At 49.1% G+C, this 23513-nt stretch overlaps 1 protein-coding gene across 4 annotated transcripts in view; it reads left to right on the forward strand.

Moving 5' to 3' along the window:
• The window catches only part of gli2a (GLI family zinc finger 2a), an 86068-nt gene that overhangs the window by 21165 nt on the left and 41390 nt on the right, over window positions 1-23513 (forward strand). The gene's annotated exons all lie outside the window — the stretch shown is intronic.

A 23513-nucleotide genomic window follows, 5' to 3' on the forward strand; every position in this document is an offset into this window, starting at 1 on the left:
GCAGCGATAGGGATCGAGGTGTAACGTGCGCCGCCTTTGTCGAGGGTGGTCATTAATACTGGGTTAGGAGGGGCGCCGAGCAGAGCGCTTAACGTATGGAAGGACCCCGCAAAGGTGGCAAGAGAGCGTTGCCCTGGGGCATAATTTCACGCAGAATGGCTGATGGGGAAGAGGAAGGTAATCGCTGCACCTCCTAATTTTCCGAAGCGCGGCTTTCTCCGGGGTTGTAACATGCCACCGGTGCATGTCCGCCGCCGGTGTCGAAAGGCGAGAGAACGCATGTTTTAAAGATGTCAGTGAATGTGTGATGAAAGTCTGGCATAATGAGGCTGAAAGACCTTCTTCTTACCTCCAGAGTATAAAAGTAATAAATTACTTAAAGTGTCTCGCAGTAGAACTGGACGACACGTCCTTCTGAGATTGATCAAGATCCCGACTGAAGGATACCTTTGAAATGGTAATGGGACTCGAGACACTGCGGCGTTTTCACGGTATAATGAAGAGCTTGGTGGCCTGCCATAACAAAGTAATGGTCATTAATTGTTAAATGAATGGACAAAAATAGGACACTTTTTGTTCCCGCGTCGGCGCCGTAATAAAAGTTCGGCAAAACATGAACCGAAGAAGAGGCGTCGAGCCAAAGCCTTTTTTTTTATTTTGGTGACCCCTGTAAGGAACCGACCTGCAGGGACGAAACAGGGTTTGCGCACGATTCTTATTGTCCTCCATTCGTGTCCGCAGTGGACTCTTGGGCTCTTTCAAGTTGTGCCAGGACTTGGAGTCACTTGGAAAAACTTCTGTCCCGCACAGGAGAGGGACGCTTGCCTTTATTGTGACGAGGGAATTGTTTTAAATGCCGCTACGCTCCAAACCGCCACCGGACGATGGTGGGGTTAGGAGAGCGGCTAAGGCACCGTGATGGACGAAGGTGTCGAGTTGGCACTTTTAAGGGCTGTTTACGCTGATCCTAACGAACAGCAGCAGGACCCGTCTTCAGCGGGGCACTGGTGTGTGTCCAGCGCCGCTACTGAAAGGAGAGAGAACGCATGTTTTAAAGATGTCAGTGAATGTGTGATGAAAGTCTGGCATAATGAGACTGAAAGACCTTGTTCTTACCTCCAGAGTATAAAAGTAATAAATTACTTAAAGTGTCTCGTAGAAGAACTGGACGACACGTCCTTCTGAGATTGATCAAGATCCCGACTGAAGGATACCTTTGAAATGGTAATGGGACTCGAGAAATTGTGGCGTTTTTACTGTTTAATGAAGGACTTGGTGGCCTGCCATAACAAAGTAATGGTCATTAATTGTTTATTAAAGAAATGGATGAAAATAGGGCATTGTGGCCGTGCTGACTTCGTGTTCCAGCAACTCTACCAGGAATACCTATCAGATTAGGGTTAGGGACAGGGGAAATGAATGGATAGATAGATAGATAGATAGATAGATAGATAGATAGATAGATAGATAGATAGATGAAGAGAACAAACTGTTGACTCCAATGATGTCCTCTCGCTGTCAGATGTCAATGGAAAGTTTGTCAAAGGCATGAAATGTAATTTTTTACTGCAGCAATTTGGAAAACAAAAACTTTAATTTTTTAATGTCCGAAAATGTAACAAAGCAGCTTCTCCAATCTACGAGCGCTTATTTCGGCTGGAGTCGAGAAAAACACCCGAATGACTTTCTCCTTCTCGAGCTGCCATTCTCCTGCTCCCCGGCGTTCCTCGCACGTGTTTCCGACGCGTCCCGGGACGGAGGGGGGTGCTCCGGCGGACCCCTGTGATCGGGAGGAAGGCTACGGGGAGCCACGGTCCGCATCATGTGATGGGCACCTCCGCCGTGGGGCGGAAGGAGCCTCGGCGCGGCGTGCGAAAGGAGCGAGAGCAAACAGGGGCAGCGCACGCTGATTCAAAGTGACTTCACCCTCGGCTCCTTGCGGCTCCGCAGCCCTAATGACCAGAAAGGGATTATTTTCTCACGGGCAGCGGCTTTGATGGCTGCAAATGTGTTTCCAGTAAGAGTCGGCGGGGCACGGTGCTCGTCGGCGAACCCTTTTCCCTTTTCTCCATGCGGCGCTTAGAGCTTCGTTTCTGGGTATTAGCATGACGAGACCCGTTTGAAAAGCAGCGCCGAAATATTCAGGGGTGAAAAACGGAAGCGAGCGCGCTCTCTTCGGGGACCTTGGGCGGGCGCCGGGGGTCGTTCCTCGGCTCGAAGGGGCGGCCCGTCGCTCCGAAGGATACGAGGGACCTTGGCCCGTGGACAGGCGCCGCCGCCGCCGCCGCTGCCGCCGTGGCAGAAATACGGCCCCGTTCACGGGACGCGCGGTTTTTACGGCGGCCTCCTGTCCTCCTGTCACCCGCCGTCACGCCGACTCCCGCAAGACAGCGGCGGCTCTATTAACCCAGCGCGCCGGCCCCGTTTCTACCCGCTGTTATTTATTCCTATCAATTTCCCTTCTATCAAAGGACAGGGCTAATGCTGAGTTTTAATACGTTATTTACACATAGCGAAAACAAGCTATTTACAGCCCCGCGCGCCGACGGAGGCGAGAACAAATGGGCCGCCGCTCCCCTTCCGATCTGTTATATCAGACTCTAACAATCTGGTGCGCTAATAGAACCATTTATCACGGGCCGGTCATTTGTTTCACGTCGGCGGCACGGCTCTCGTTTCCCAGCGGTCTATGGAAATGGCGCGCACGTAATGAACTCCCGGTAAGAGTCACTTCGTTTGGCGGCACAAAACAATGCAGGAGTCCATTAAAGTGAGAGCAGGTGCGCGAGGCCCTCCGTGTTCTCACGGCGATGTCTCCGAGCTGGGTTAAAGGGATGAGTTTTTTTTTCTATTATTATTATCATTAGTAGTAGTATTATTATTTTCCTGTAATATCTATTTTTCTGTGCATCTCCTTTTAATATTTTGGCCAGGCCCAACACTCATTTGCCATGTCTGTGCCGTGTTTTTGACCGTCACGTTTATGTATGGGACTGTTGGTCGCAACGGGGGGGCGAAAAGCCACCTCAATATGCATCTCATTAATGAATTCAGATGGTCGCTCGTATTTATTGTGACGGATCGCATCTGTTGCGACCGGACGGGCCTTCCTAGGCGCTCCACGGCACAGGGCCGAGTTTGCGGGATTTATCGGCCCCGGTGTCATTTTTGACAGATTTTTTTCTCGTTTCGTCCTGAAAGTTTGCAGATTTGTTCTTGACGTACACCCATTTAACTTGTATAAAGCTCTCCTATTTACTGTTTAAAATGACTACGACACATTTAACAGGATTGTTCCTATGCGAATACGTGCAGGATGTTCGACCTAAATTATGTTTCGTAAGTATTTGAAATGCCCAGTCGGACGACCTTAACATATATGCCAAAGAAAATTAAATATATTTCTTTAAAAAAAAGTAACAGCAAAAAAAAAAAAGAAACAATGTACAAAACGATGAATACGAATTAATAACGTGCTGTTATCCAGTACTCACCACCTAATCTGTCAATGATGATAATGACAGTTTTTTTAATACCAATTCTAAACAGCAAAGAAGAGAATATAGTCTAAAAAACACTGTTTGGTGAACTGTTCTTTCTATCTCTCTCTCTCTCTCTCTCTCTCTCTCTCTCTCTCTCTCTTTCTTGCGTTTCTTTCGCTCGCCGGGTCCATAACTAGGCCAGCGGAGCGCGTGCTGGTAATGATTTGATTAACTGGCTTTGGTGACCCATCACATACATCTTGCTGAAGGTGAGCTTGTCGTGCGGAAGGGAGACTGATGCGGAGCACTAAGCGTCTCAGCTTCCACCGGAGAAATTTTCCGCTGAGTCGGAGCAACGTGTGGGGTGGAAGGGGGGTAGTGAGATACCTGGCACCTCCTCCCTTGCCCCTAAGGCCCAGAATCTGGCTCAAATGGGACTCAGATTTTTTTTTTTTTGGTTTTTTTTTTTTGGGGGGGGGGGGGGCTTCCACCTCCCACCCATAATTATGTAGGATACTTAATCATTCCTCAGTTTTCGCCAAATAAGCGGCTGATTAATTCGAAAAAAGGTTTGCTGTTAATATATTCTGTTTTCCCTAAAGACAGATTGAAGTTAACACTCTACTGGGGCTTCTTACGCCAATACGAATCTGTTTTCTTACAGGTGAAGTGGCACGCTGCGTCTTCCCTCTACATATTTGGTGCCTCCAGTTCAGAACTGCGTTAGAACTCATTCCGTCAAAAGCTCAAATGTGATATTAATTAACAGATCATCAGCAATGAAAACCAGCATACAGAGGGGTTCCGCAGGACCGGGGCTGAAAACCCCAGAGTTACGAAATTTCATCCGTTGCATTGTATACTATGTCGGCATATATTATTATCAGATCATAATTCTGAATATGAATTATCATAATTCATAATCGTCATCTCATAATATATAATAAACAAGAAGCATCACACTGTAAAGCTGACCAGTTTGGTGTAAATTAAATGACTCACCAATGTGATATGAACGGCTATGCCACATGCCGTTTAGATCGGCCCAAACCCGGACACCGGGCCGGCCGGGAGTCGGCACGAGATGGATAGAGGGGCCACGCTGTGTAAATAGTGTTTTAAGAGCAGCAAGTAAGCGATAAGGGCAGTTTCTTTATCACCCGGCGGTGTCGTCCTGCCGACAGTGAATAATTGATCGGGGGGGGGGGGACAGGGGGTGCTCGGCGCTCGGTTCCCGTGGCGGCGTGTGAGCTGCACAGGGACCCGCTCTGGGGGTCAGGCCGCTGGCAGAGAAAAATGTGGCCCGAGAACAGCTCCGCATCCGACACCCACTCCGAAAGGACGCCACTAATCTTCCTGAGAAGGGAATTTCTTTCTTTTCTCTCTCACCCTGGCTCTGAATGAGTCCCCTTCCCCCGATCCCCCCCCCCACCCCACCCAAAACTCTGCCGGCTCTCTGAGAAGCAGTCGGGGAGAGCGACGCTCCCGCTCTCCTGGACCTCACTTAAACCTGCTCGCGCACGGACAGGCTGCCAGCTCAGTGTCCAAAGTCAGACACGTCCATCGATGCAATATAATAAACGGGGGACAGCTGGTAGTGCAGCGGTTTGAGATGTTGCCTTTGGACCCAAAGGTTGCAGGTTTGATCCCTACCTCTGACTGTTGTACCCCTGAGTAAGGTACTTACCCTAAAAAAACTCCTGCAGTAACCTTACCCAGCTGTGTAAAGGGGTGATTAAATGTAGTAGCTTGTAATAACTGTAACCTTAATGTTGTAAGTTGCTTTGGAGAAAAGCATCAACTAAATACTCTTGTGCTTTAAGGACCTGAAGTCTAAAAGCAGGGAAATTTTATTCCTTATCAGACACTTTTCTCAAAAGCGACTTCCAATGAACTCTGAGTAGTGTTATCAGCCCACGCACCTTATTCACCGCGGTGACTTACACTGCTAGATACACTACTTACACTGGGTCACTCATCCATACATCAGTGGAACACACCCTCTGTGGCACTCACCCACTATGGGGAACTTGAACAGTATGTCTTTGGAGTGTGGGAGGAAACCAGAGCACCTGAAGACTTACACTACTTACAGTGGGTCACTCATCCATACATCGGTGGAACACACCCTCTCTCTCTGTCACTCACACACTATGGGGGAACCTGAACAACATGTCTTTGGAGTGTGGGAGGAAACCAGAGCACCCAGAGTTCCGTACACAACACCAGCAACACGGGGACTGTGCGAAGTTCCAGAGACTCGTGCTGTTCAAGATGCTTACTTTTTATATGCAAATGCGGACATGGACAAAGTGCTCTAGTTGACAGCGCGGAGGTGTGAAAGGCAGCGCAGTACAGCGAGTCCACAGTACCGAGTGTCTCCCGTCCCACCGGTAATGGCCAGTGTAAGAATGCCGAAACATCTGTCCTTTCGGCAGAGACAAAGACATCTGCCGTCTTTCTTCCATGGAAACGCTCTCCTAAACCCAGCGTGTCCGAAAAACAAACCGCGTAAGCGGGACTGGTGTTTACTTTTGCGTATGTGACTTTTGTAAACATTTATCTTGGTGACTTTTGAAGATTTTTCCCTCTTCATTTTCTTAATTTTTTTCTTGGGAGGTTGGTGTGCCAAGAGAGGCTTTTAAAGATTAGTCATAAAATGCGAGGACGGAGTCGGTCTCTCATTTCTTTAGTTTACTTACAGTACGAGAAGTTAGTTGCAGGATGGACCAGATTTTGTGCCTTCTGTGTGCGTTCTCAGTCATTAAAAGGACTCGGGCTCGGTGCAGTAATGGCCTAGATACGAGAGAAAAACCAGAGAAAAGTTGCTTTTGCTTAAAATTAATCACTAGGGCTTTTAATACTCTTTATATTTTTTGATGTTGGCTTTTTTAAAAAAAATACACTGGGAATATTTTTGCATATTAATCACAGGAAATAATGAATATCCAATGTGTACAGTTAGCTTGGTTCTAAAGCATTTTTAAGATTGTTATTTGTTACAAATGCAATCATTTGGTATTCGTCGGCGGGGGAAGGGGCATGGGGTGGGGGGGTCGGTGGCGATCGGTTTCTGGAAAGGATGCGATAAAAGATATGAAAAGTTGCCTCTCTACATCAAGGCCACAAGGCAGCAGCGAGACCTTGTTCCGCAAAAAGTGTGCGGTGGCGACCGGTGCTCCGACCGAAGCGCGGAGCGTTTGCGTGCGCGGAAGGACTCTCGCGCCTTAGAGCAGAACAAACTCCAAAGATTTATCCGATCGCGCCTCCCCATCGAAAATAAAAAAAAAAAAAATGAATAAATGAACAGCACTCCGTAGCAGTAACAACTGCCCAGTTCCCTCCCCGAAGGCTCCACTTAAACGTATGAAGGTGAGCTTTGGGCAACATCTGCAAACAGAAACATTTCCAAACCAGAGGTGTTCACGTACACGGGGCCCAAAAACAACATGTTAGATTCCTGGCAATTTGCAGAACCTGGGAACGAAGTCGAGTCGTAAGGGTGCTTTAGGGCATCGGCCAAACCCCTCTCTCTTCCTGCCTCGTTTTCTTTTTTTTTTTTCTCTTTTTTTTGCCTTAAGGTTGGCTTGTCGTCCTCGGCACGTTATCCCGGCTCGTCTCGCGTCTCCGGCGGCAAATCACGTCCCGTCGAGGCTTCTCTCCTGTTTAACTCGTGCTTATCATTTTAATCCAGAGCAATTTACACGAGTGAGCTTTACTATGCCGTGGGAATTTCAGGGACAGTGTAAGTCTTGAGTAAGGCCCCCATGAGTTTTGAACCAGCTGCTCCTTAGTCTTCTGGCGGCCATCGGAGCTCCTTCGTCGGCCGGTGCTTCGGTGACACGGCCTGGGGTAAAGAAAAGGATAACAAACAAGAGAAGGGAAGAGAGGAGGAGCGAAGGGGTCGGGATCGCGAGCGAGGACCGTGGGGTTCGAACCACGCTACCCTCGGAATATGAGCGCCGGAGACTTCTCCGAAGGCCCCCGGACACATCTGTCCGCTCCGTCGCCCCGCCCCCGACCGCCCAGTGAAAACAGAGTGTGGCCGGCAGCGCGCTGTTCCGACGCGCAAGGCAATGGTATATGGGAGGTCACCTAACCGTGACCAGAAGTGCATGTCTGGAGTAATCTAAGCGTTGAGTAAACGCGGCAAAAATAGAAAGGGAAATATACACGTGGAAGTGCTGCAATGGGCTGATATTCCAAAGGACAAATAGAACTAAGTGTCTGTGACTTTCACTATACAGAACAGTATGTAAACAATGGCTCTTGATATAAGCCATGCTGTGGGAGAAAAAAGGAAGCAGCAGTTTGACCGTAATCACGAATAAGGTGTATTTTTTTCTCAAACAGGCCAGAATCCCCTTTTTTTTTTTTTTTGGTCTGCAGTGTAACACAAGGCATATATTTTTGTTTTACGAACTCACCCTGAGAGGGCTGGGTCCCAAAATACTTCCCCTTTTTTTTTTCTTTTTTTTTTTTTTTGCAAGCGTGCAGAAAAATGCGAAAGCAAATGTTCGGATCCTGGCTCGTGCCAAACGCTTTTGCGTTCCCCGTGTGTGCGAGCTGAACCTCAGTAGGGTTCAAAGGGAAAATTGATTTCTACCGACACCAGTGTTTGCCCTCTAGGGGAGTTAGCTTGCTGGTAATTACAGATCTAAGGTTGTGTAAGCAGTGCAGTCCACCCCACGGTATTAACCATGAGGCAATTAATGTAATTATTGAGGGCCAGGAAAAACAATAGCATATGGTGCTCAGTCAATTGCCTGCACCTGTAAACAAGAGCCACGCACACAGTTCATTGTGCAAAAAGGCCGCTTTGCACTGCCGCCAGATAATGTACACTTGGCGAAACAACACACCTGATGGTTAATGGCAAAGAAACGTGTTTAATTACTGCGTCGGAAACACAAAAGGGGCTGCTCTTTAAACGCGGCAGGGGGTGGGAGCACAGCGTCCAGACGGCGCGAGAAGCCCCGCAGGATGTATGTTGGGCTGCGGCTTGGTGGTTTGGTGTTTTGAAATAGAGCGCGTTTCCAGTCCTCGCGGTCCTCACCGGACGAGCTCCAGAAGCGTGACCAAAAAACGAATGGGCTTCGGTGGCGGACAAAGACGGCTCGAGGTAAAGGGAACGGACCCCTCGCTGCTCTTTTTACACGTTCAGGGGCTTTGCGGTGCAGTCTGCATCCAGGGGTGAACTAATCTGGTCTGCAGAGTCTTCAAGGTCTCTGGTGACCTTCTAATCTGTAGATTTATTTCCAGAAAACAAGCCACCGTCACCTGCGCTCCGGATAATATTTTACACGCAATGAACAAAGAGCAAATCTGAAGTTTTTCCGAAGAGCTGCGCCGGTCGTTTTAGATAAACATGAGCCGAGCAACATATGAAGTTTCCGAAAGTGTTTGGAAAAGCAATTTCCAAGTCGCAAGATGTTTCTCTTCACATTTAAGGTCAGTAAATGGAATTAAACTTGAATGTGAAAACGACAGTAGTGGGTTGGGCTACATTACAACATGTAAAGAAAACCCCTAAGAAAGTTTTTCCATGGGGTCTCTCGATGACACAGACACCACACCCAGGCGATACATCTGTTACCGCCTCATCCGGATGGTTGCTACACCGCCTACCACCGTAATGCTCTTGGCTTTTCTCTGCATTCCGGGGCCTTGTACTTATACATGAACTTCTGTGTGGGCTGCCGGTGGCTTCCTAGAGAATGCCAGAAACCAGCGATCTCTGTCCTGTAAGACATCCAATGCACACATCGCAAAAACAAGGACTGGAGGATAGGCTTATAAATCCTGACTCGCTTTCCCTCCATAACTTTCCTTCCAGGCTGTCATAGCACATTTAGCATTGTTTGCCATCTGACTTGCCCCTATAGCAACAGTTACGGGAAAACGCGGTGGTTTTATGAAGAAAAAAGAAACGGGCACGCTGAACAAACAAAATGGGGAAAGTGACACAAGGGTTCGCCCCTTGCCATCTCTTTATAGCTGCTGACATAAATGGTTTGGGAAAGGACCTCACAGTCACCACTTCAAGGTAGTAAATTATTCCGGTAAATAAGCTGGGATCAGGTTCGGAAGACTGGTTCCAGTTAGCGTTTCTGTTGTAACGCGAAAGGACAGGCACCGAACACCCCTCGGCCTTGTTTTCGCGACCCTTCGAGATCTTGCCGCCCGAAGTAGGCCCGCGCATTCCTTGCAGGGGCGTTTCAACATCCATAGGGTCATCCCGCCACAGCTAATGGCAGCTTGCTCCGTGTTTTCAAGCTCGGGGTGCCATGACACTCGTCGGTAAAACGGCTCCCGATGGGCGTTATCTTATCTATGGCCCAGAGGACAAAACGAAACTGGCAGCGGTGCAGTAAACAAGCGATAGCTGGAGCATGTTGGAACCCGAAGAGCTGCAGGACTTTCACATCATCGCCAAGGGGAATGTGTGCACATTCTGCGGGTCATTTGGTATTTCACCCGACAAATCTTCCATCCAGTCACCTGCCTGTCTTCTGTCTGGCTCTTTCTCACGTGTACGTATTATCTGAATGTTAGCCTGAGCGTGATGCAAGGCCCCGCCCCCAAAGCCTCCCCTAGCTAGCAAAATCGCCGTTAAAAAAGGCATATTCCGTCAATGCTGAGATTCCCACGCCACAAAAAGAGCACTTATCGCAACGGCCGGGGCCTGTTGTGCGGAGATGTGTTTTTCCTTTGCAGTCGTTCATCTCAGATAAACGTAATAATAGCTCTCTCTTCAGCCTGCGCTAGCGGGCTTAACTTTCATTGTGACGAATAAGCCCTGGGCTCATCCTCCAGGGATCTCCAAGTATCCTGTGTGTTTGGCGAGCATCTCGGTGTGCTGTCTGTGGGCAGGTTGCAGGCACAGGTCGTCCCGCAGGGCTATTCCCCGTACCTGCTCATGTCGAAGGTTCCCACGCTCCAAGGAGGAGGGAAGCAGGTGTGGGTCACCAGCGAAATGGTCCGGAGGGGGACAGGAGAGGACGCTGAGCCGCTGCGCAGGGTGTCCCACCGCACGAACAGGGGCGTAGACCGCAGTGCGTCGAGGGAGGGGTGATGACTGTGGGCCTGGTCTCCAGTCTTCATAGAGCCCTTTAGCCTGAAGGCCCAAACAGTTCAGTCAGAGTTCAATAAACTCTCTAAGAGTCCCTGTATGGCCAGATAAACTCTCCTGTGGTTTGTTTAACTCCTTGGCTTGAACTGCGTGTTTGCGGGCTCCTGTCGTCCTCGAAGCACCGTCAGCTGACAGCAAAACTGTCAACGCTGCTCGGCAGCCCGCGCAACCCGCGGCGAACGTTGAGCGAACGTCACGCGGGCCGCCGTGGTTTTGGCAACCTGCGATACGTACGTAGCTGTCGGCGTCGGGGCCGCGCGAGTTAACGTGGCATGTGCCAACGTGGAACTGGCCGCGGAAAGAGCTCGGGTGCCCCGGACGGAGCCGACAAAGCGCAACAAACGAAAGAGAGCAAGGCGGCAGGTTGACGAGCGTGTTCTTTTGTTTTCCGCTCTTCACGTGCCTTATTTTTCGCGAGCGCCCTAGGAATATTCTGCGTCTTCTGCGGAAGGCGCTGGGCCACGTCCAGGCGAGCGCTACGCTCCAGGTAACGTTTCCTTCCGTGGGCTGCGCCTCACCCTGCCGGTGGAGACACAGAGGCGTCTGGGCCATGAGAGGAGCGCCCGGGGCCTGCCAACAACAACAGCAGAAAGAAAGGGGAAAAATTCAAACCAGCAAAAAAAACAGAAGGCCCGATGCCGCTTGCATCACGTCTGGTGGAACTGATCTGAGACTGACACCCATAGGCGCACTACTTCTTACGAGCCGTTCCCCTTCCAGCAGCCCGCGGTGCCAACGCCCTCTCCGACTGGAAAGTACGAAGAACAAGTCCGACCATTTATCTCGCTCAGTCTCTCCCCGCGTTAGACGGCTCTGAGACGCACAAAGCGAAGCGAGTCGAGGATTTCTCAATGGGGACGAGCCGGGAGCTCGACGGGAATTCGCCGGTTCTCGACACGAAAGAAATTATCCGTAAAGGTAGAAGTCAGAGGTGGGGCGGCCGAAGGAGCGCATGCACGGAAAATAGTTTTTTTTCCGTTACTTACACACCTGTGCGTCCTGATGGATGGAAATATCACGGTTCCCATTGAGGCGAACGCAGTGCCGGTTTCATGGATGCTGTAAAAACTGTACTGTACGTGTCAAAAATTTAGTTTGTTTTGCGTAAATACCTGAACTCCAAAGAGACTAATGATGGATTAGAAAAAGTGAAGGTTGGGCAAGCCAAACTGGCAGACGTTGCGCAAATTAATTTTGCTTTTGTTTATTATGTGCGGCGCTAAAGAGAACGCAGTAGGGCTGCTCAGCGAAAGGGAGCCACGTGGGGTCATGAGGGTCGTGGGTCGTGGGGATTCTGGGACACGGGCGGCGACCGGGGCCGCGAGCTGTGCCGAAGTCCGTTCGGGAGAGCGACCCGGGACCCTTATTTAACACCCCCTCCTCGTCAGTTGTCCATCATTTTGTCACAGGGTTTTCCGAAGGATTCGCTGTTGGCGTACAGGGCCGCCGTTCCGGCCCCAGGGGGCTGCTGGAACCACGCTGCGAGGAAAATGTGGACCTCTAGCAGCAATTTATCTTTCCTTTTCTATTTATTATAGGAACAAATGAGTTATTACAGGGACATGTGATATTACAATAAATTAGGTCCTACTGCAGCCACGGCTATTGAGGACATTTGTTATTTCCCGCTGCTGGCTCGAATGGTGAGAAAGGTAGAGAATTAAGTGAACCTTAAGGTTTATCCTGAAACCGCGTCTCTGATTCTTCTTTTTTTAGAGGCACCGTAGTAAGAATTTATGGGTCCGTTACAACACACGGCAGACCTCACTCTCCCTGTAGGTGCACTGAAAATATGTTTTTTTTTTTTTTTTTTTTCTGTAAGGAATGTTGGATTCTTTACTCTTTAGCTGTTTTTTGAAATGACAGACTTCTCAAACATACGCGGACGTGAGCATCAATGCACGGTGATTGGCGGAAAAAAACATACACAAATCCATAACAGAGTAAATCAGTGTGAACTGCAACTTGTCAGGAATTGCTAGTTATAATGCTAGATTGTTTCTACTAAGCTCGTGGCAAAAGCCCTGGGGTACTTGATCTCCTTAAGGGGGGGGGGGGGGGGGGAGAGGCTTTAAACCGTCTTAAAAAAATGGATCCTTCCACATATCATCATCGATCCATGTCACTTGTAAGAAAAATAATTAGGTCAAGGTAAATCCCCTCCCATTCACATATTTAACATAGAACTTATTGAGGGTCATTTTCCGTCATAAACACGCCTGAGTTAATGGTTCCATGACAGCCCGGCTCATTTACTCTCCGAGGGGACTTGTTGAAACTGAAAGTCCAGGGTTGAATTAAAAGGCTCTTGTTTGTTATGGTACGCAGCCAGACATAATCTTATGCACCTTTCCCTCTCAGGGTTTCCTTGCTTAAACTTTCACTCGAACGCTGCAACCCGAACTACGTAGCCGCGACCCGAGAGGGACGAGCGGTCATGTCGCGTTACTGCACACGAATGCGCTCGGCGTCCGTCGTTTTTCCACAATGCAACGTTAGAAAAGTCTTTGAAAGAAGCGGAGGGTAGCAGTTTGGGTGATCCGCTGCCGTACAGGCAGCTGACAAGCCAGACCCAACAGGGGTGATCGGATTGCGGTTGGCAGCGGAGACAACCCCCCCCCCCCCCCCCCCCGTGGCGGCAGCCCACAAAAGAGTCGTCTCTGAAAGAGCTCCTTTGTGCTCCTACTTGTGTGTGTGGGGAGGATGGTTTCCTCGGCCGTCTTCGGCGCTCACCGTTCCCCTGTGGTTAAATGGGACACGGCGGGGAGAGGGGTACAGGCACGCAGACGCCAAAGGAGAAGTGCTACGGTTCATCCGTGGAGATGAAAGAGCAGGACGAGCCCAGAGGATGAGATGTCCTCCGAAGCCCTGGGGGGGGGGATGTCGCAAACGTCAGCGAAGACCCAACCCCTGGATCAGATGCGGGCAGGACAGCACTGAGAATGTGTGTTGGGTTTGTTTTAGGCGACATCGCAGGGGCCGCCACATGGCCTCCAGTGCCCACAAGAGGAATGTAAGTTATTTTAGAGTACATCTGCGGCACAGCGGACTGAGATTGTTAACTTTAGTGTACTCTGAGACTGGGGCTCACTTTGAGGGCCAAGGAAAAATTCACTTCTAATTAGACCCTTAAAGAAAAAAATGCCCTGCAGTTTATTGTAACTCCATACCACAGGAGCGCGGTCTCAAATTAACCTTATAAAGTTGCAGTCAATATAAGGAGAGCGAAGGCGGTGCTTTTTCGTCTGTATTTATACACATTCTTTCCATTCACGTCGCGCATTCGTTCTATGTGCACGTTGGCTTCAATGAGCGCGACCTAAAATAAGCCCATTTTATTGGTTCCCGCTGTTTTTCCGTGTTCTCCCGCAGTCACGTTCGAAAAGGCAAGACTAATTAAGAAAGATAACAGACGACGTAGATAAAGCGGCGCAAACCTATAAAGAATGCGTAACTAATGGTGAAGGAAGAGGCCCGAGCCCTTATGCAACAAAACTTTTCTTTCAAGGTCTCGTCAGGATGACTTCCCATTTTTGATAAAGCAAATCATACATATAAAACGACAAATGCGTCATTTGTACGATTTCAGCGGGCAGCCCGTTCATGAAGGAAAACAAGCATGGGCCTGTGGAGGATCTGGATGCAGATGTAAATACACACCTTTCTCCTACGCTGCTTCCTCTCCCTTTAGCATCTCTGAATTCTTATGGGTTGCCTGGATGTTCCGAAGGCTCCTCGCCGGTAGTCTTCCTTTGTTCCCTTCAAAGCCATTTTTAATGGAATCCGAGCTTCGTTCTTTATTCTTATTACTCCTGTGTTAGACCTCTGTTGGACCTGAGAACCATGGCCTCATGGAGATGACTTCAGGTTCATCTCCAGGTCCATCTCTCCAACTCAGTAGAGTACGACGCTTTGGAAAAGAAAGATTCACCTGGGTGTAGCCCTGAACCTCCTTTGCTGTGCTGAGCAGTGGTAGCTGGACAGTTGGTGTACTCGAACATGTAATGTCCCACAGTCTTTCTTCTGCCCTGGGAAACGTGCCAGATGGGTAAAAAAACCAATTGTGCACCAAACCAGTTCAGACACAGCTTGCTATAGAAAATAGGGCCAGAAAGCTTGCATGTCCATTCCTATCCTGTTATTCACGTTGACTTCATCAAATCCCCCACTGACTGATGGTCTAATTACTAAATTACAGTGTCTCGGGTGCCGCCTAACAGTGCTCTGCTTCGGTGACCCATCTTTCCATAATGGCAGCTGCCATTAACAACATGTTGTTCACAAGTGCTGTCAGTCTGTGATAATCCTTCGAGGGAAATTCCCAATAATCCACATTTTTGAGTTTTTACAAGAGCATCTTCCTCCCGATTACTGCCATTTCCCTCTCAAAACGCTCTTTGGACTGTGACTGACGGCGGCTGCAGAAACCCTGACTGTTATATCAGCTGCTTGGCTCTCCTACTTGCCTTTTCGGTAAAATCCAATGAAGCCTTCAGTTCCCGTTGACAAAGTCCAAGAAGAATAAACCCCGACTGGTCTGCTGCCCCACTTCACTCTCGGGAAGAGTTCACGCATTTGATTACGCCCCATTGTAGCCAAAGCTCATCTTGTGCATTGACGAGAGGCCGCCGCTGGTGCTCAGACTGTGTACACACTCCCGTCATTGTGTCAGTGGCCCTGCTCCCCTACAGAGGAGCATTTTGTCGTTAAACAGCGCCTTGTTTGCCCGGTTTTTGTCAAGGCCTGCACTAGTATTTGGGGTCTGAATGGCAGGGGTCAGGAGGTGGCCAACTTGGGCAAGTGCTCGAGGGCCGTCTCGACCAGTTTCCTCTGCAGACCGGCGCTACCGGCATCGCCCAGAACGCATCCCAGCGTTCCATTCTGGCCCACTGCAAATACCGTTCTCTCTGTGGGGGGATCACGTATAAGAGGGAACAGGATAGAGGAAGGGATCAAGACCGAGCGAGAGATCAACGCTCATGGAGGGGCCGGAAGTCTTGTCGTTGAGCGTGGATACTCTTTCACTAAAACATTTCTTTCCTGGACCTCTGCCATGTGACCGCTGTGTTCCTCATGGGACACCCTGGCTGCCCAGAAGCTCCACATCGACATTTACACCTTCGCATTCTTGCGGTTTTTTCAGGCCACACGGTGGTCAGAAACCTGAAACCTGCTCACATGGTGCCGCATTTATTGGCTTTGGATTAGCCAGTGTCAGATAACCAGTAAATCACACCATTATTGTAGTTCGGGCAGCATTGCTGGTTTGAACGGAAGGACCGGCGTGTCGCCCCAGGTTCTCTTAACTGTCCGTCTCCTTTACAGAATGAGCTAGTGAGTCCTGCAGAGAACATGCCAGTCCGCCGTTAGCAACCAAAGGCATATAATCCCATTCCTGTTACATAGAACTAGACGCTAATGAAAACGGACATACTGAATAACAAACTTTCATGTCTTGGGTAAATATTTTGACTCTTTGCCAGTGTGGAGCAGAAAAAAAACAAGAGTGTTATACATAGGGGCTAATTTATTAGTACAACTAAAAGGCAAATTGCAAAAAAAAAAAAAAAAAAAAAAGCTTTGACAGTTAAATTTTGTTATGGTTGTGTGAGAGTTTATTTTATATTTTCCATAAATGTCATAACCTCCGAGGGCTTTTTCAGTCTCCGTCATACCTCTGTAAATCTCACAGGCCTCTTGGATGAGTTCATTTGACGCGGTTTTCCGTTTGCAGGCTCTCCATCAGAGCATCCAAAACACTATATCTATAAAGGCCAAAGTCTATAATATTTAATATACCTGTATGCTGCACTTGTTTCTTTCCAGGGCTTCGCCCATAAACATCAGTTAAATCTGGTCCTTATGTTTCTGTTTATTTTCAGTTTTAACCAATATGTCTCATGTTTGCTGAATGTTTTTTTTTTTTTTTTTTTTAACAAAAAAATCATGGTCTGGCATAGCAAGCTACACTAATGTAATCCAAGGCTTAATTCAGCGGCAGTCCTTAGTGCTCTGGGCAGTCTGATGCTGGGGGCCTGTCGAGGCGGGAAAGGTACGCGGCAGCCAAGTCGATTCTGGCCCCCATGTGGGACGGTGCCACGCTGCAGTGGTGTTTCCACGGAGAGCTCGTGATGTGTGGCCAGCTAGTTAGCCGACGGGCCGGAGAGCGCTTGGTGGGGGCGGGTGACAGAGCGGCCCCCGTGGAGAGCGGACCCGGAGCACAAAGCTGCAGGGTCAGCAGGGTGATTTATGTCGCAGAAGGATGATTTGGGATTGTCATCTCCCTGCCTCCTTACTTACAACCGCACCATGTTTCTTTTGTGCTCCTTCTTCAACGGAGTTCGAGGATTTTTTCCGAAGCTCCTCATTTGTACAGCTCCGCATTTGACTCCGGCCGACTGATCGTATTCTTTAAATCCACGTGCAAGAGAATGTGTATGAATACATTTCAAAATGAGCCAAAAGGTTGAAATAATTCATATACTCTAGGATATGTACCCATGCACCCAGACCAGCTTCTCGGGAGTCCAGGCATTTCCTAAAGGCAAAGTGTTTTTTTGTCATTCCCGTAACCCGACGCGTAACCCTCGGACCCGCCAACTCGGAGTTGAGCGCAGAGCTTGTCTCACACTGATGGAGGAACTCTAATGAACAGCTTTGGTCCGGATTACAGTGTTAGATCCAAGAAATTACAGAACACATCTTGACAAGTTCACCAGCTTTCCCAAAGAAAAAAGGAGAAACCATGAAATTTCTTTTTCTATAGAGTAGCTTGCTAAGCTCTTTAAATCATCTCCACTTAATTTTGCTTGGCTGAAGACCAAAAGACACCCATTAAACGAGTGAGGATGTTAGAACATGAAGAAGATGACTGGCAGAACATACTTTCAGTACATTGGGGGCCACTGCTAAAAAACTGCTCCAGTGTCACTGCAGCCGCAAAACGCCTTTTCGCTTGACAGCTGCATGAAGCAGGGCTGCCAACACCACCCTCCTTTCTCACCACACCGTGGGATTGGTTGCCCACTCGTTCTGCACAAAAAAAATCCAGTCCTCATGTCTTCGAGGAAGATGAGCTGCCTGATGTTGGTAACTCTTCCTTGGTTAGAAAACGAGAATGACGAGAATCACCAAAGTTTAACACGGCATCCTGCTGGATCGTTCCATACAGCCGGGACGGCACTGATGTAACGAGAGACAGAGTCAAAGAGGGCTTCCTGCGACTGTTCCGCTGGGGTGTGTTCTTCAGGTCACGGTGGTTTATTGGAACCAGAGGCCACTTTTGTAAGACATGTCTCCAGGCAGCCCTGCAAATGCTTTATGTGAGCAAAGCCTGAGGTGGGGGGTGCAGTACAGATCTTAATGCTCCTCAAACTGCTCGCTGTAAACATGCAATGGAGAACTGGATTGTAATCATCCTAGAAGGAAGCCTCTGAGCAGGGAGGACACCTTGCATTATGGGATGCCATCAGTTACTGGTACTGTAACATAAACCCAGGCTGTCAGGATAGTGCAGCATTGTGCACTTTACAAGTATTTATTTAGCAGATGCTTTTCTCCAAAACAACTTCCAATGAACTCTGTGTAGTGTTATCAGCCCACACACCTTATTCACCGTGGTGACTTACACTGCTAGATGCACTACTTACACTGGGTCACTCATCCATACATCAATGGAACACACACACACACACACTCTCTCCATCACTCACACACTATGGATGAACCTGAACAGCATGTCTTTGGACTGTGGGAGGAAACCAGAGCACTCAGATACACTATTTACACTGGGTCACTCATCCATACATCAATGGAACACACTCGCTCTGTCACTCACACACTATGGATGAACCTGAACAGCATATCTTTGGACTGTGGGAAGAAACCAGAGCACTCAGAGGAAATCCCTGTAAACACAGGGAGAACATGCAAAGCTCACACAGACTGAGCAGGGATCAAACCCATGTCCTCCCACACGACCAGGGCACTGTGAGACAGCAGCGCTACTCACTGTGCCACCGTGCCACCCTCTATACAGCTGCCGGTGGGTCTGCAGCTGATGATAGAGGGTGACCACAATCCACATTTCTCCTATCTGCCTATGTGTACAGTGGCTGTACCTGGCCTACAATATCTACATTAATAAAGAACTTATTATAGTTTCCAACATTCCAAGATGTAGATGACAGTTCAGTAATGTTTACAAGAAAACACGAGGCTACAGAAAAAGCACCTGGTAACAAGAAAGTAATAGCAAATAAAACAAAGCCCCACGACGACATTTCAAAAGCATTACACAGTTACATTTAAAAAACCCAGCTGGTGCTGGAAGGCAGGGCAAAACATGGGAAAAAAAGGTGTGCGCTGGCTTTGCAAAGAACAAGCTCCGTTTTAGAGTAAGCGCGGTTTAAAGTGTTTTCAGACAAACGGGAGGACCCCTAAGAGTCAGTCAAACTGGGCAGCATTTTTTCAGACCCCCTGCAAAGGCAGGAAGAATCAAACATGCTGAAAGCATCCCCCACTCACTGAAACCATTGGCTGCAGCTGTTTCCAATTTATGCTTCACAAGGAGGTCTCTTTCTACGACGTTTCATCCAGAACTAACCGAGGCCATGTTAGGTTGGGTGTGGCAGAAGCTTTTCTTACACCCTGCTCGTTTCCTATTTTTCGGCAAGAAAATCCTACCAGTTGCACAAGCAATGCTTTATTTATCCCCCGCTCCGTTCCAATGGATCTAAATTAAACGCTGATCTCTGCCCTCTGACCGCTGACCTGATGACGCCTCACGGAATGTGGAAATACATCGATGTTCAGAAGAATTCGGACGTGAAACGTGTCCTGCTGTTTCGAGTCTAACTCATAGAAATATCCATACTTGTGTCAAAGGGCGTCGATAAGAAAGGCCAGAAATAGACGTAGTGAACATTCTGTCTCAGAGGACATGGATTTCCATACGTTAATGGGCGATGTTTGACATTACGTTACCTTTAACGTGGCTCCAAATGTTTTTCATGCCAGCTGTTCAAGTCTTACGCTTCCCCTTCCTCCCCCGTGCTGCCAGCTCTGTTTCTACCAGCTATAAGTGAAGGTGAACAAGTGCTGAGGACACTTCGAAGGGTAAAGCAGACCTGTAGTGTGCAGGACAGCATTGGTTCTGTTCGGAATACAGGCGGGGATGAGCGCCGGGATAGCCCTCCTGAGGCCGAGCTCGGGATTTCGGCGATTGTCGAAATCGGAGGATTTTCGTGTTGGGGAAACGGAGGTTCCGGAACTCCTGGTGGATGCAGAAACGGGCTCTCGTGGATCTTGTTATGAAAGGTTTCGGGAGGTAGCCATGGAGCCGGCCCACAAGAGCCGGCTGAATGAAAGAGGAGTTACCCATTTTTGGAAGGAGGCCTCAGATTAATGGTGCTGGGTGTGTTTTAAAGCAAAGCCCCCTGGGGAGTGGGGGGTTGTGACATCTGCTTTGCATCACCGTGGGTGCTGAAGCGCACGGGGAGCCGAGCTTAGGCAGGAACTTCATAGAAGCATCATGGGACAAAGTCAAGGAAAACATGGGAGAGGAGCCGTGGAAGACGCAATTTCCTGCAGCTTTGGACCTGTGACCGTAAAAGAGTCAAGACTGCAGGGTGGGGTGGAGTGGAGTGGAGTGGAGTGGAGTGTCAACGGGGCATGACGGAAGAAGCTGTAGCTATTTCTGCTCATGGCTCATCAATCATCACGTCACCCCGCGAGTTGTTTTTTCCTTACGCCGGTTCCTTGCACGAGATGCACTTCGGCATTGAATATTCCACACATTCTGCAATGTCACGTAATCACCTGCCCAGGTTCTGGGTTGGCTTTTAATGTGCAGAAGCTGCAATGTGTAAATCCCGCAATTCTCATTAAGCACAATAGGGTGCTGGTGATGCCCTTCGATGAGGTATGACTCCTGTCGCCCCGAACCCTGGATGCTGGAGGGGTATTACGATTGCGAACACCTCCTCTTTAATTTATCGCATCTTAATGATCGCTCTCGTTCACCTAAGGGCAGCTCCAGCGCTGCTCGCTTTCGACAGTACGGCTTTTATTATCGGCCAGCTTAAAAGATAATAAACTTTTTGTTTAAGGTAATTATTTAATCTCGACAAACTCGCATGTTAAGCAGCGCTATTAGGTGGGCAGGTGATAAATCAGCATGCAGCCAGGTGGGTTGATTACTCCAGGAGCGTAATCAGTCTTGGGCACCTCGCTGCACTAAGTAGCCAAATTACACAAACAGCATGCTAACAACGGCCCGCCGGTTGTCTGCGTGATCAGCGGGTGGGGGGGGGGCTTCTCGTTCCCCGCACCCACGGCCAGCCATCGCGTTCTCACCCGCAGCGAAATGATGCATGGGGGTTATTAGCCCCAGGTGGCCCTGGGCGCAGGTGCTGGACGACGATAACTGGCCCTCCCATTTATGCGTCCGTCAGGAACTCGCCCCGGCGGTGATTTGGGGAGGCACGGCGACGAACAAAGCCGTCGCCGAGAGCTCCGGCTGGGCTTCTTCGGCCTCGTCTCTTTTTATAACACGCGAAGCAGCACGGTCCGGCTCACGTCGGCTCGCGTGCTGGTTACACAGAGCCGCGACAAAGGAAATCGCCGAGCCGAACGTCCGAGCCTGAGCGAATCCGGCAGAGGGAACCAACGTGATTGAAACTCCTATCCAAAAGTTGTGCTATCATCACCCTGGACGCACACAGCACGCATTTATTGAGAACCACAGTTACGCTGCGGTGCTAATGAGGCAAACAAACAAACAAACCGTTCTGCGTGGGGTTTTTTTTCCCCCTTTCTTTTTTCAACCTGCTTTGCTCAGCTGAGAAAGGCTGCGGTAAGGTTGTCCCGCTGAGCCTCGAGCGTCAGCATGGGGACGGTCCAGGGCCAAACTTAGGCAAACCCCAGCCTCGGTCCAGGCAAACTGGGATTTTTGGCCCTGGATCCCAAAGCCCTCGCAGCCTAGAGCGCCGTACCCTGCGAACGACCCTCCGGGAGTGCTGTGTGTGATCCCCTGGATTTATGAATGGCGTTAGACCAAACAGACCGGGGTTGAGAAGAGCCAGCAAGTCCATCCCCATAAACACCAGGAGGAAAACGCGGGAGACGCGGCACTTGATGAAGATCTACCACATCTGGATTCCAGCAAATGGTGACAATGCCGCATAAATACAGCAGCTTGTTTCTTGGCACACCGGTGTTTGCCAGGCAGATGCTGTATATTTTCCACACTGTCTTTCCATCGCGTTACCATATTAAGAAATTAAGGAGAAGCTGCTCATTTAACTGTCTATTAACTGTGAGCACACAGCGTATAAAGTGCCACAAAGCGGCGTGTTGGGCTGTAACGCATTTTATTCAGAAGCATTTGCTGCTACGTGACTGATGTAACAGCTTTTGCATTTCACAGTTTTGTTGCATTTGCATCCAGTAGCCCATCATGTTTAAGGCACGAGGGGTTGTTGGATGAAATGGTGGCACAGTGAGTAGCACTGCTGTCTCACAGCACCTGGGTGACACAAGAGAATGTGGGTTTGATCCCTGCTCAGTATGTGCGGAGTTTGCGTGTTCTCCCCGTGTCTCTGTCGGTTTCCTCCGGGTGCTCTGGTTTCCTCCCGCACTCCAAAGACATGCTGTTCAGATTCACCCACAGTGTGTGAGCGACAGAGAGAGTGTGTGTTCCACTGATGTATGGATGAGTGACCCACTGTAAGTAGTGTATCTAGCAGTGTAAGTCACCGTGGTAAATAAGGTGTGTGGGCTCATAACACTACATAGTGCTCATTGGAAGCAGCTTTGGAGAAAAGTGTCTGATAAATACTTAAATGTTAGGGCAGATTCCCCAAGTCCAAATATATATTTTTAGCAGCACAAGTAGGCCTATTTCTTCTCTCCCAGCCTAGGCCTCTCTAAGAAAGAAATTTAATTGCTTCCATTCGGCTGAGTGTTTACTACAGGCCAGGCGGATATTTAGGCAAGATAAAGTGATCGTCTGAAAGGAAAATGTACTTTCTGAAGCCTAAATAGTTTATCCTGTGAACTACGAAAGCCTGCAGGTTATGACAAGACGTGAACCTAGTAACCACCGTGCACTGCTATTGTGACCTGACAGGCTGATGTAAAAACTGAAATTATATTCAGTGCACCTTGCAATTATTTTATAAGTCTGGGATTAGAAATGCGAGGGGGTGCGGCACGTTTGGCCCGTGCCCGCTGTCTGGTGGGTCTGGGGTTCGAGTCCTGCTTGGAGTGCCTTGTGATGGACCGGCGTTCCGTCCTGGGTGTGTCCCCTCCCCCTCCAGTCTTGCGCCCTTTGTTGGCAGGTTAGGCGCCGTGACCCTGCTGGGGACAAGCGCTTTCAGACTCTGTGTGTGTGTGTGTGTGTAACATGTACTATAGATATTAGAGAGAAAGAGAAGCTTCACATATTACTTACCCATTATACACATTATAGTTGCATTACAATCCTTGCAGAGAAAAAAATTTGCTGCCATAAAGAACAAAAGCTAGACTTTAAATTCGCTGCCCGAATTTGTTACAGAGCTGTGAACCGCAGAGCTCTACCTAGAAGCCGGACGCAGGGTGATAATATGACCAACTCCTCAGACACACACGAGAGCGGTTAACGAATCGTGCTCCAAACGCCCCGGCAGGCCTCGGTCCCCCCGCGGCATGAGGCTACGCGCTTTGCGGCCGCCTCGTGTGCAGCGCTTGGCATGCCGCTGTGTAGTTAGGCGGCTCGCCAGCTCGCTCCGGTGGAATTTCCTGTCTGAATGAACCCCCCCCCACCCAACTCTACCCCCTGCCAGCACTCATTCTCAGGCACAGACAGAAAAGCTTTTTAATTACACTGCCGAGGGTTTCGCTGCTCAGGATATGAT

Source organism: Scleropages formosus, chromosome 12 (genome assembly GCF_900964775.1).
Source record: "Scleropages formosus chromosome 12, fSclFor1.1, whole genome shotgun sequence".
NCBI lineage: Eukaryota > Metazoa > Chordata > Actinopteri > Osteoglossiformes > Osteoglossidae > Scleropages > Scleropages formosus.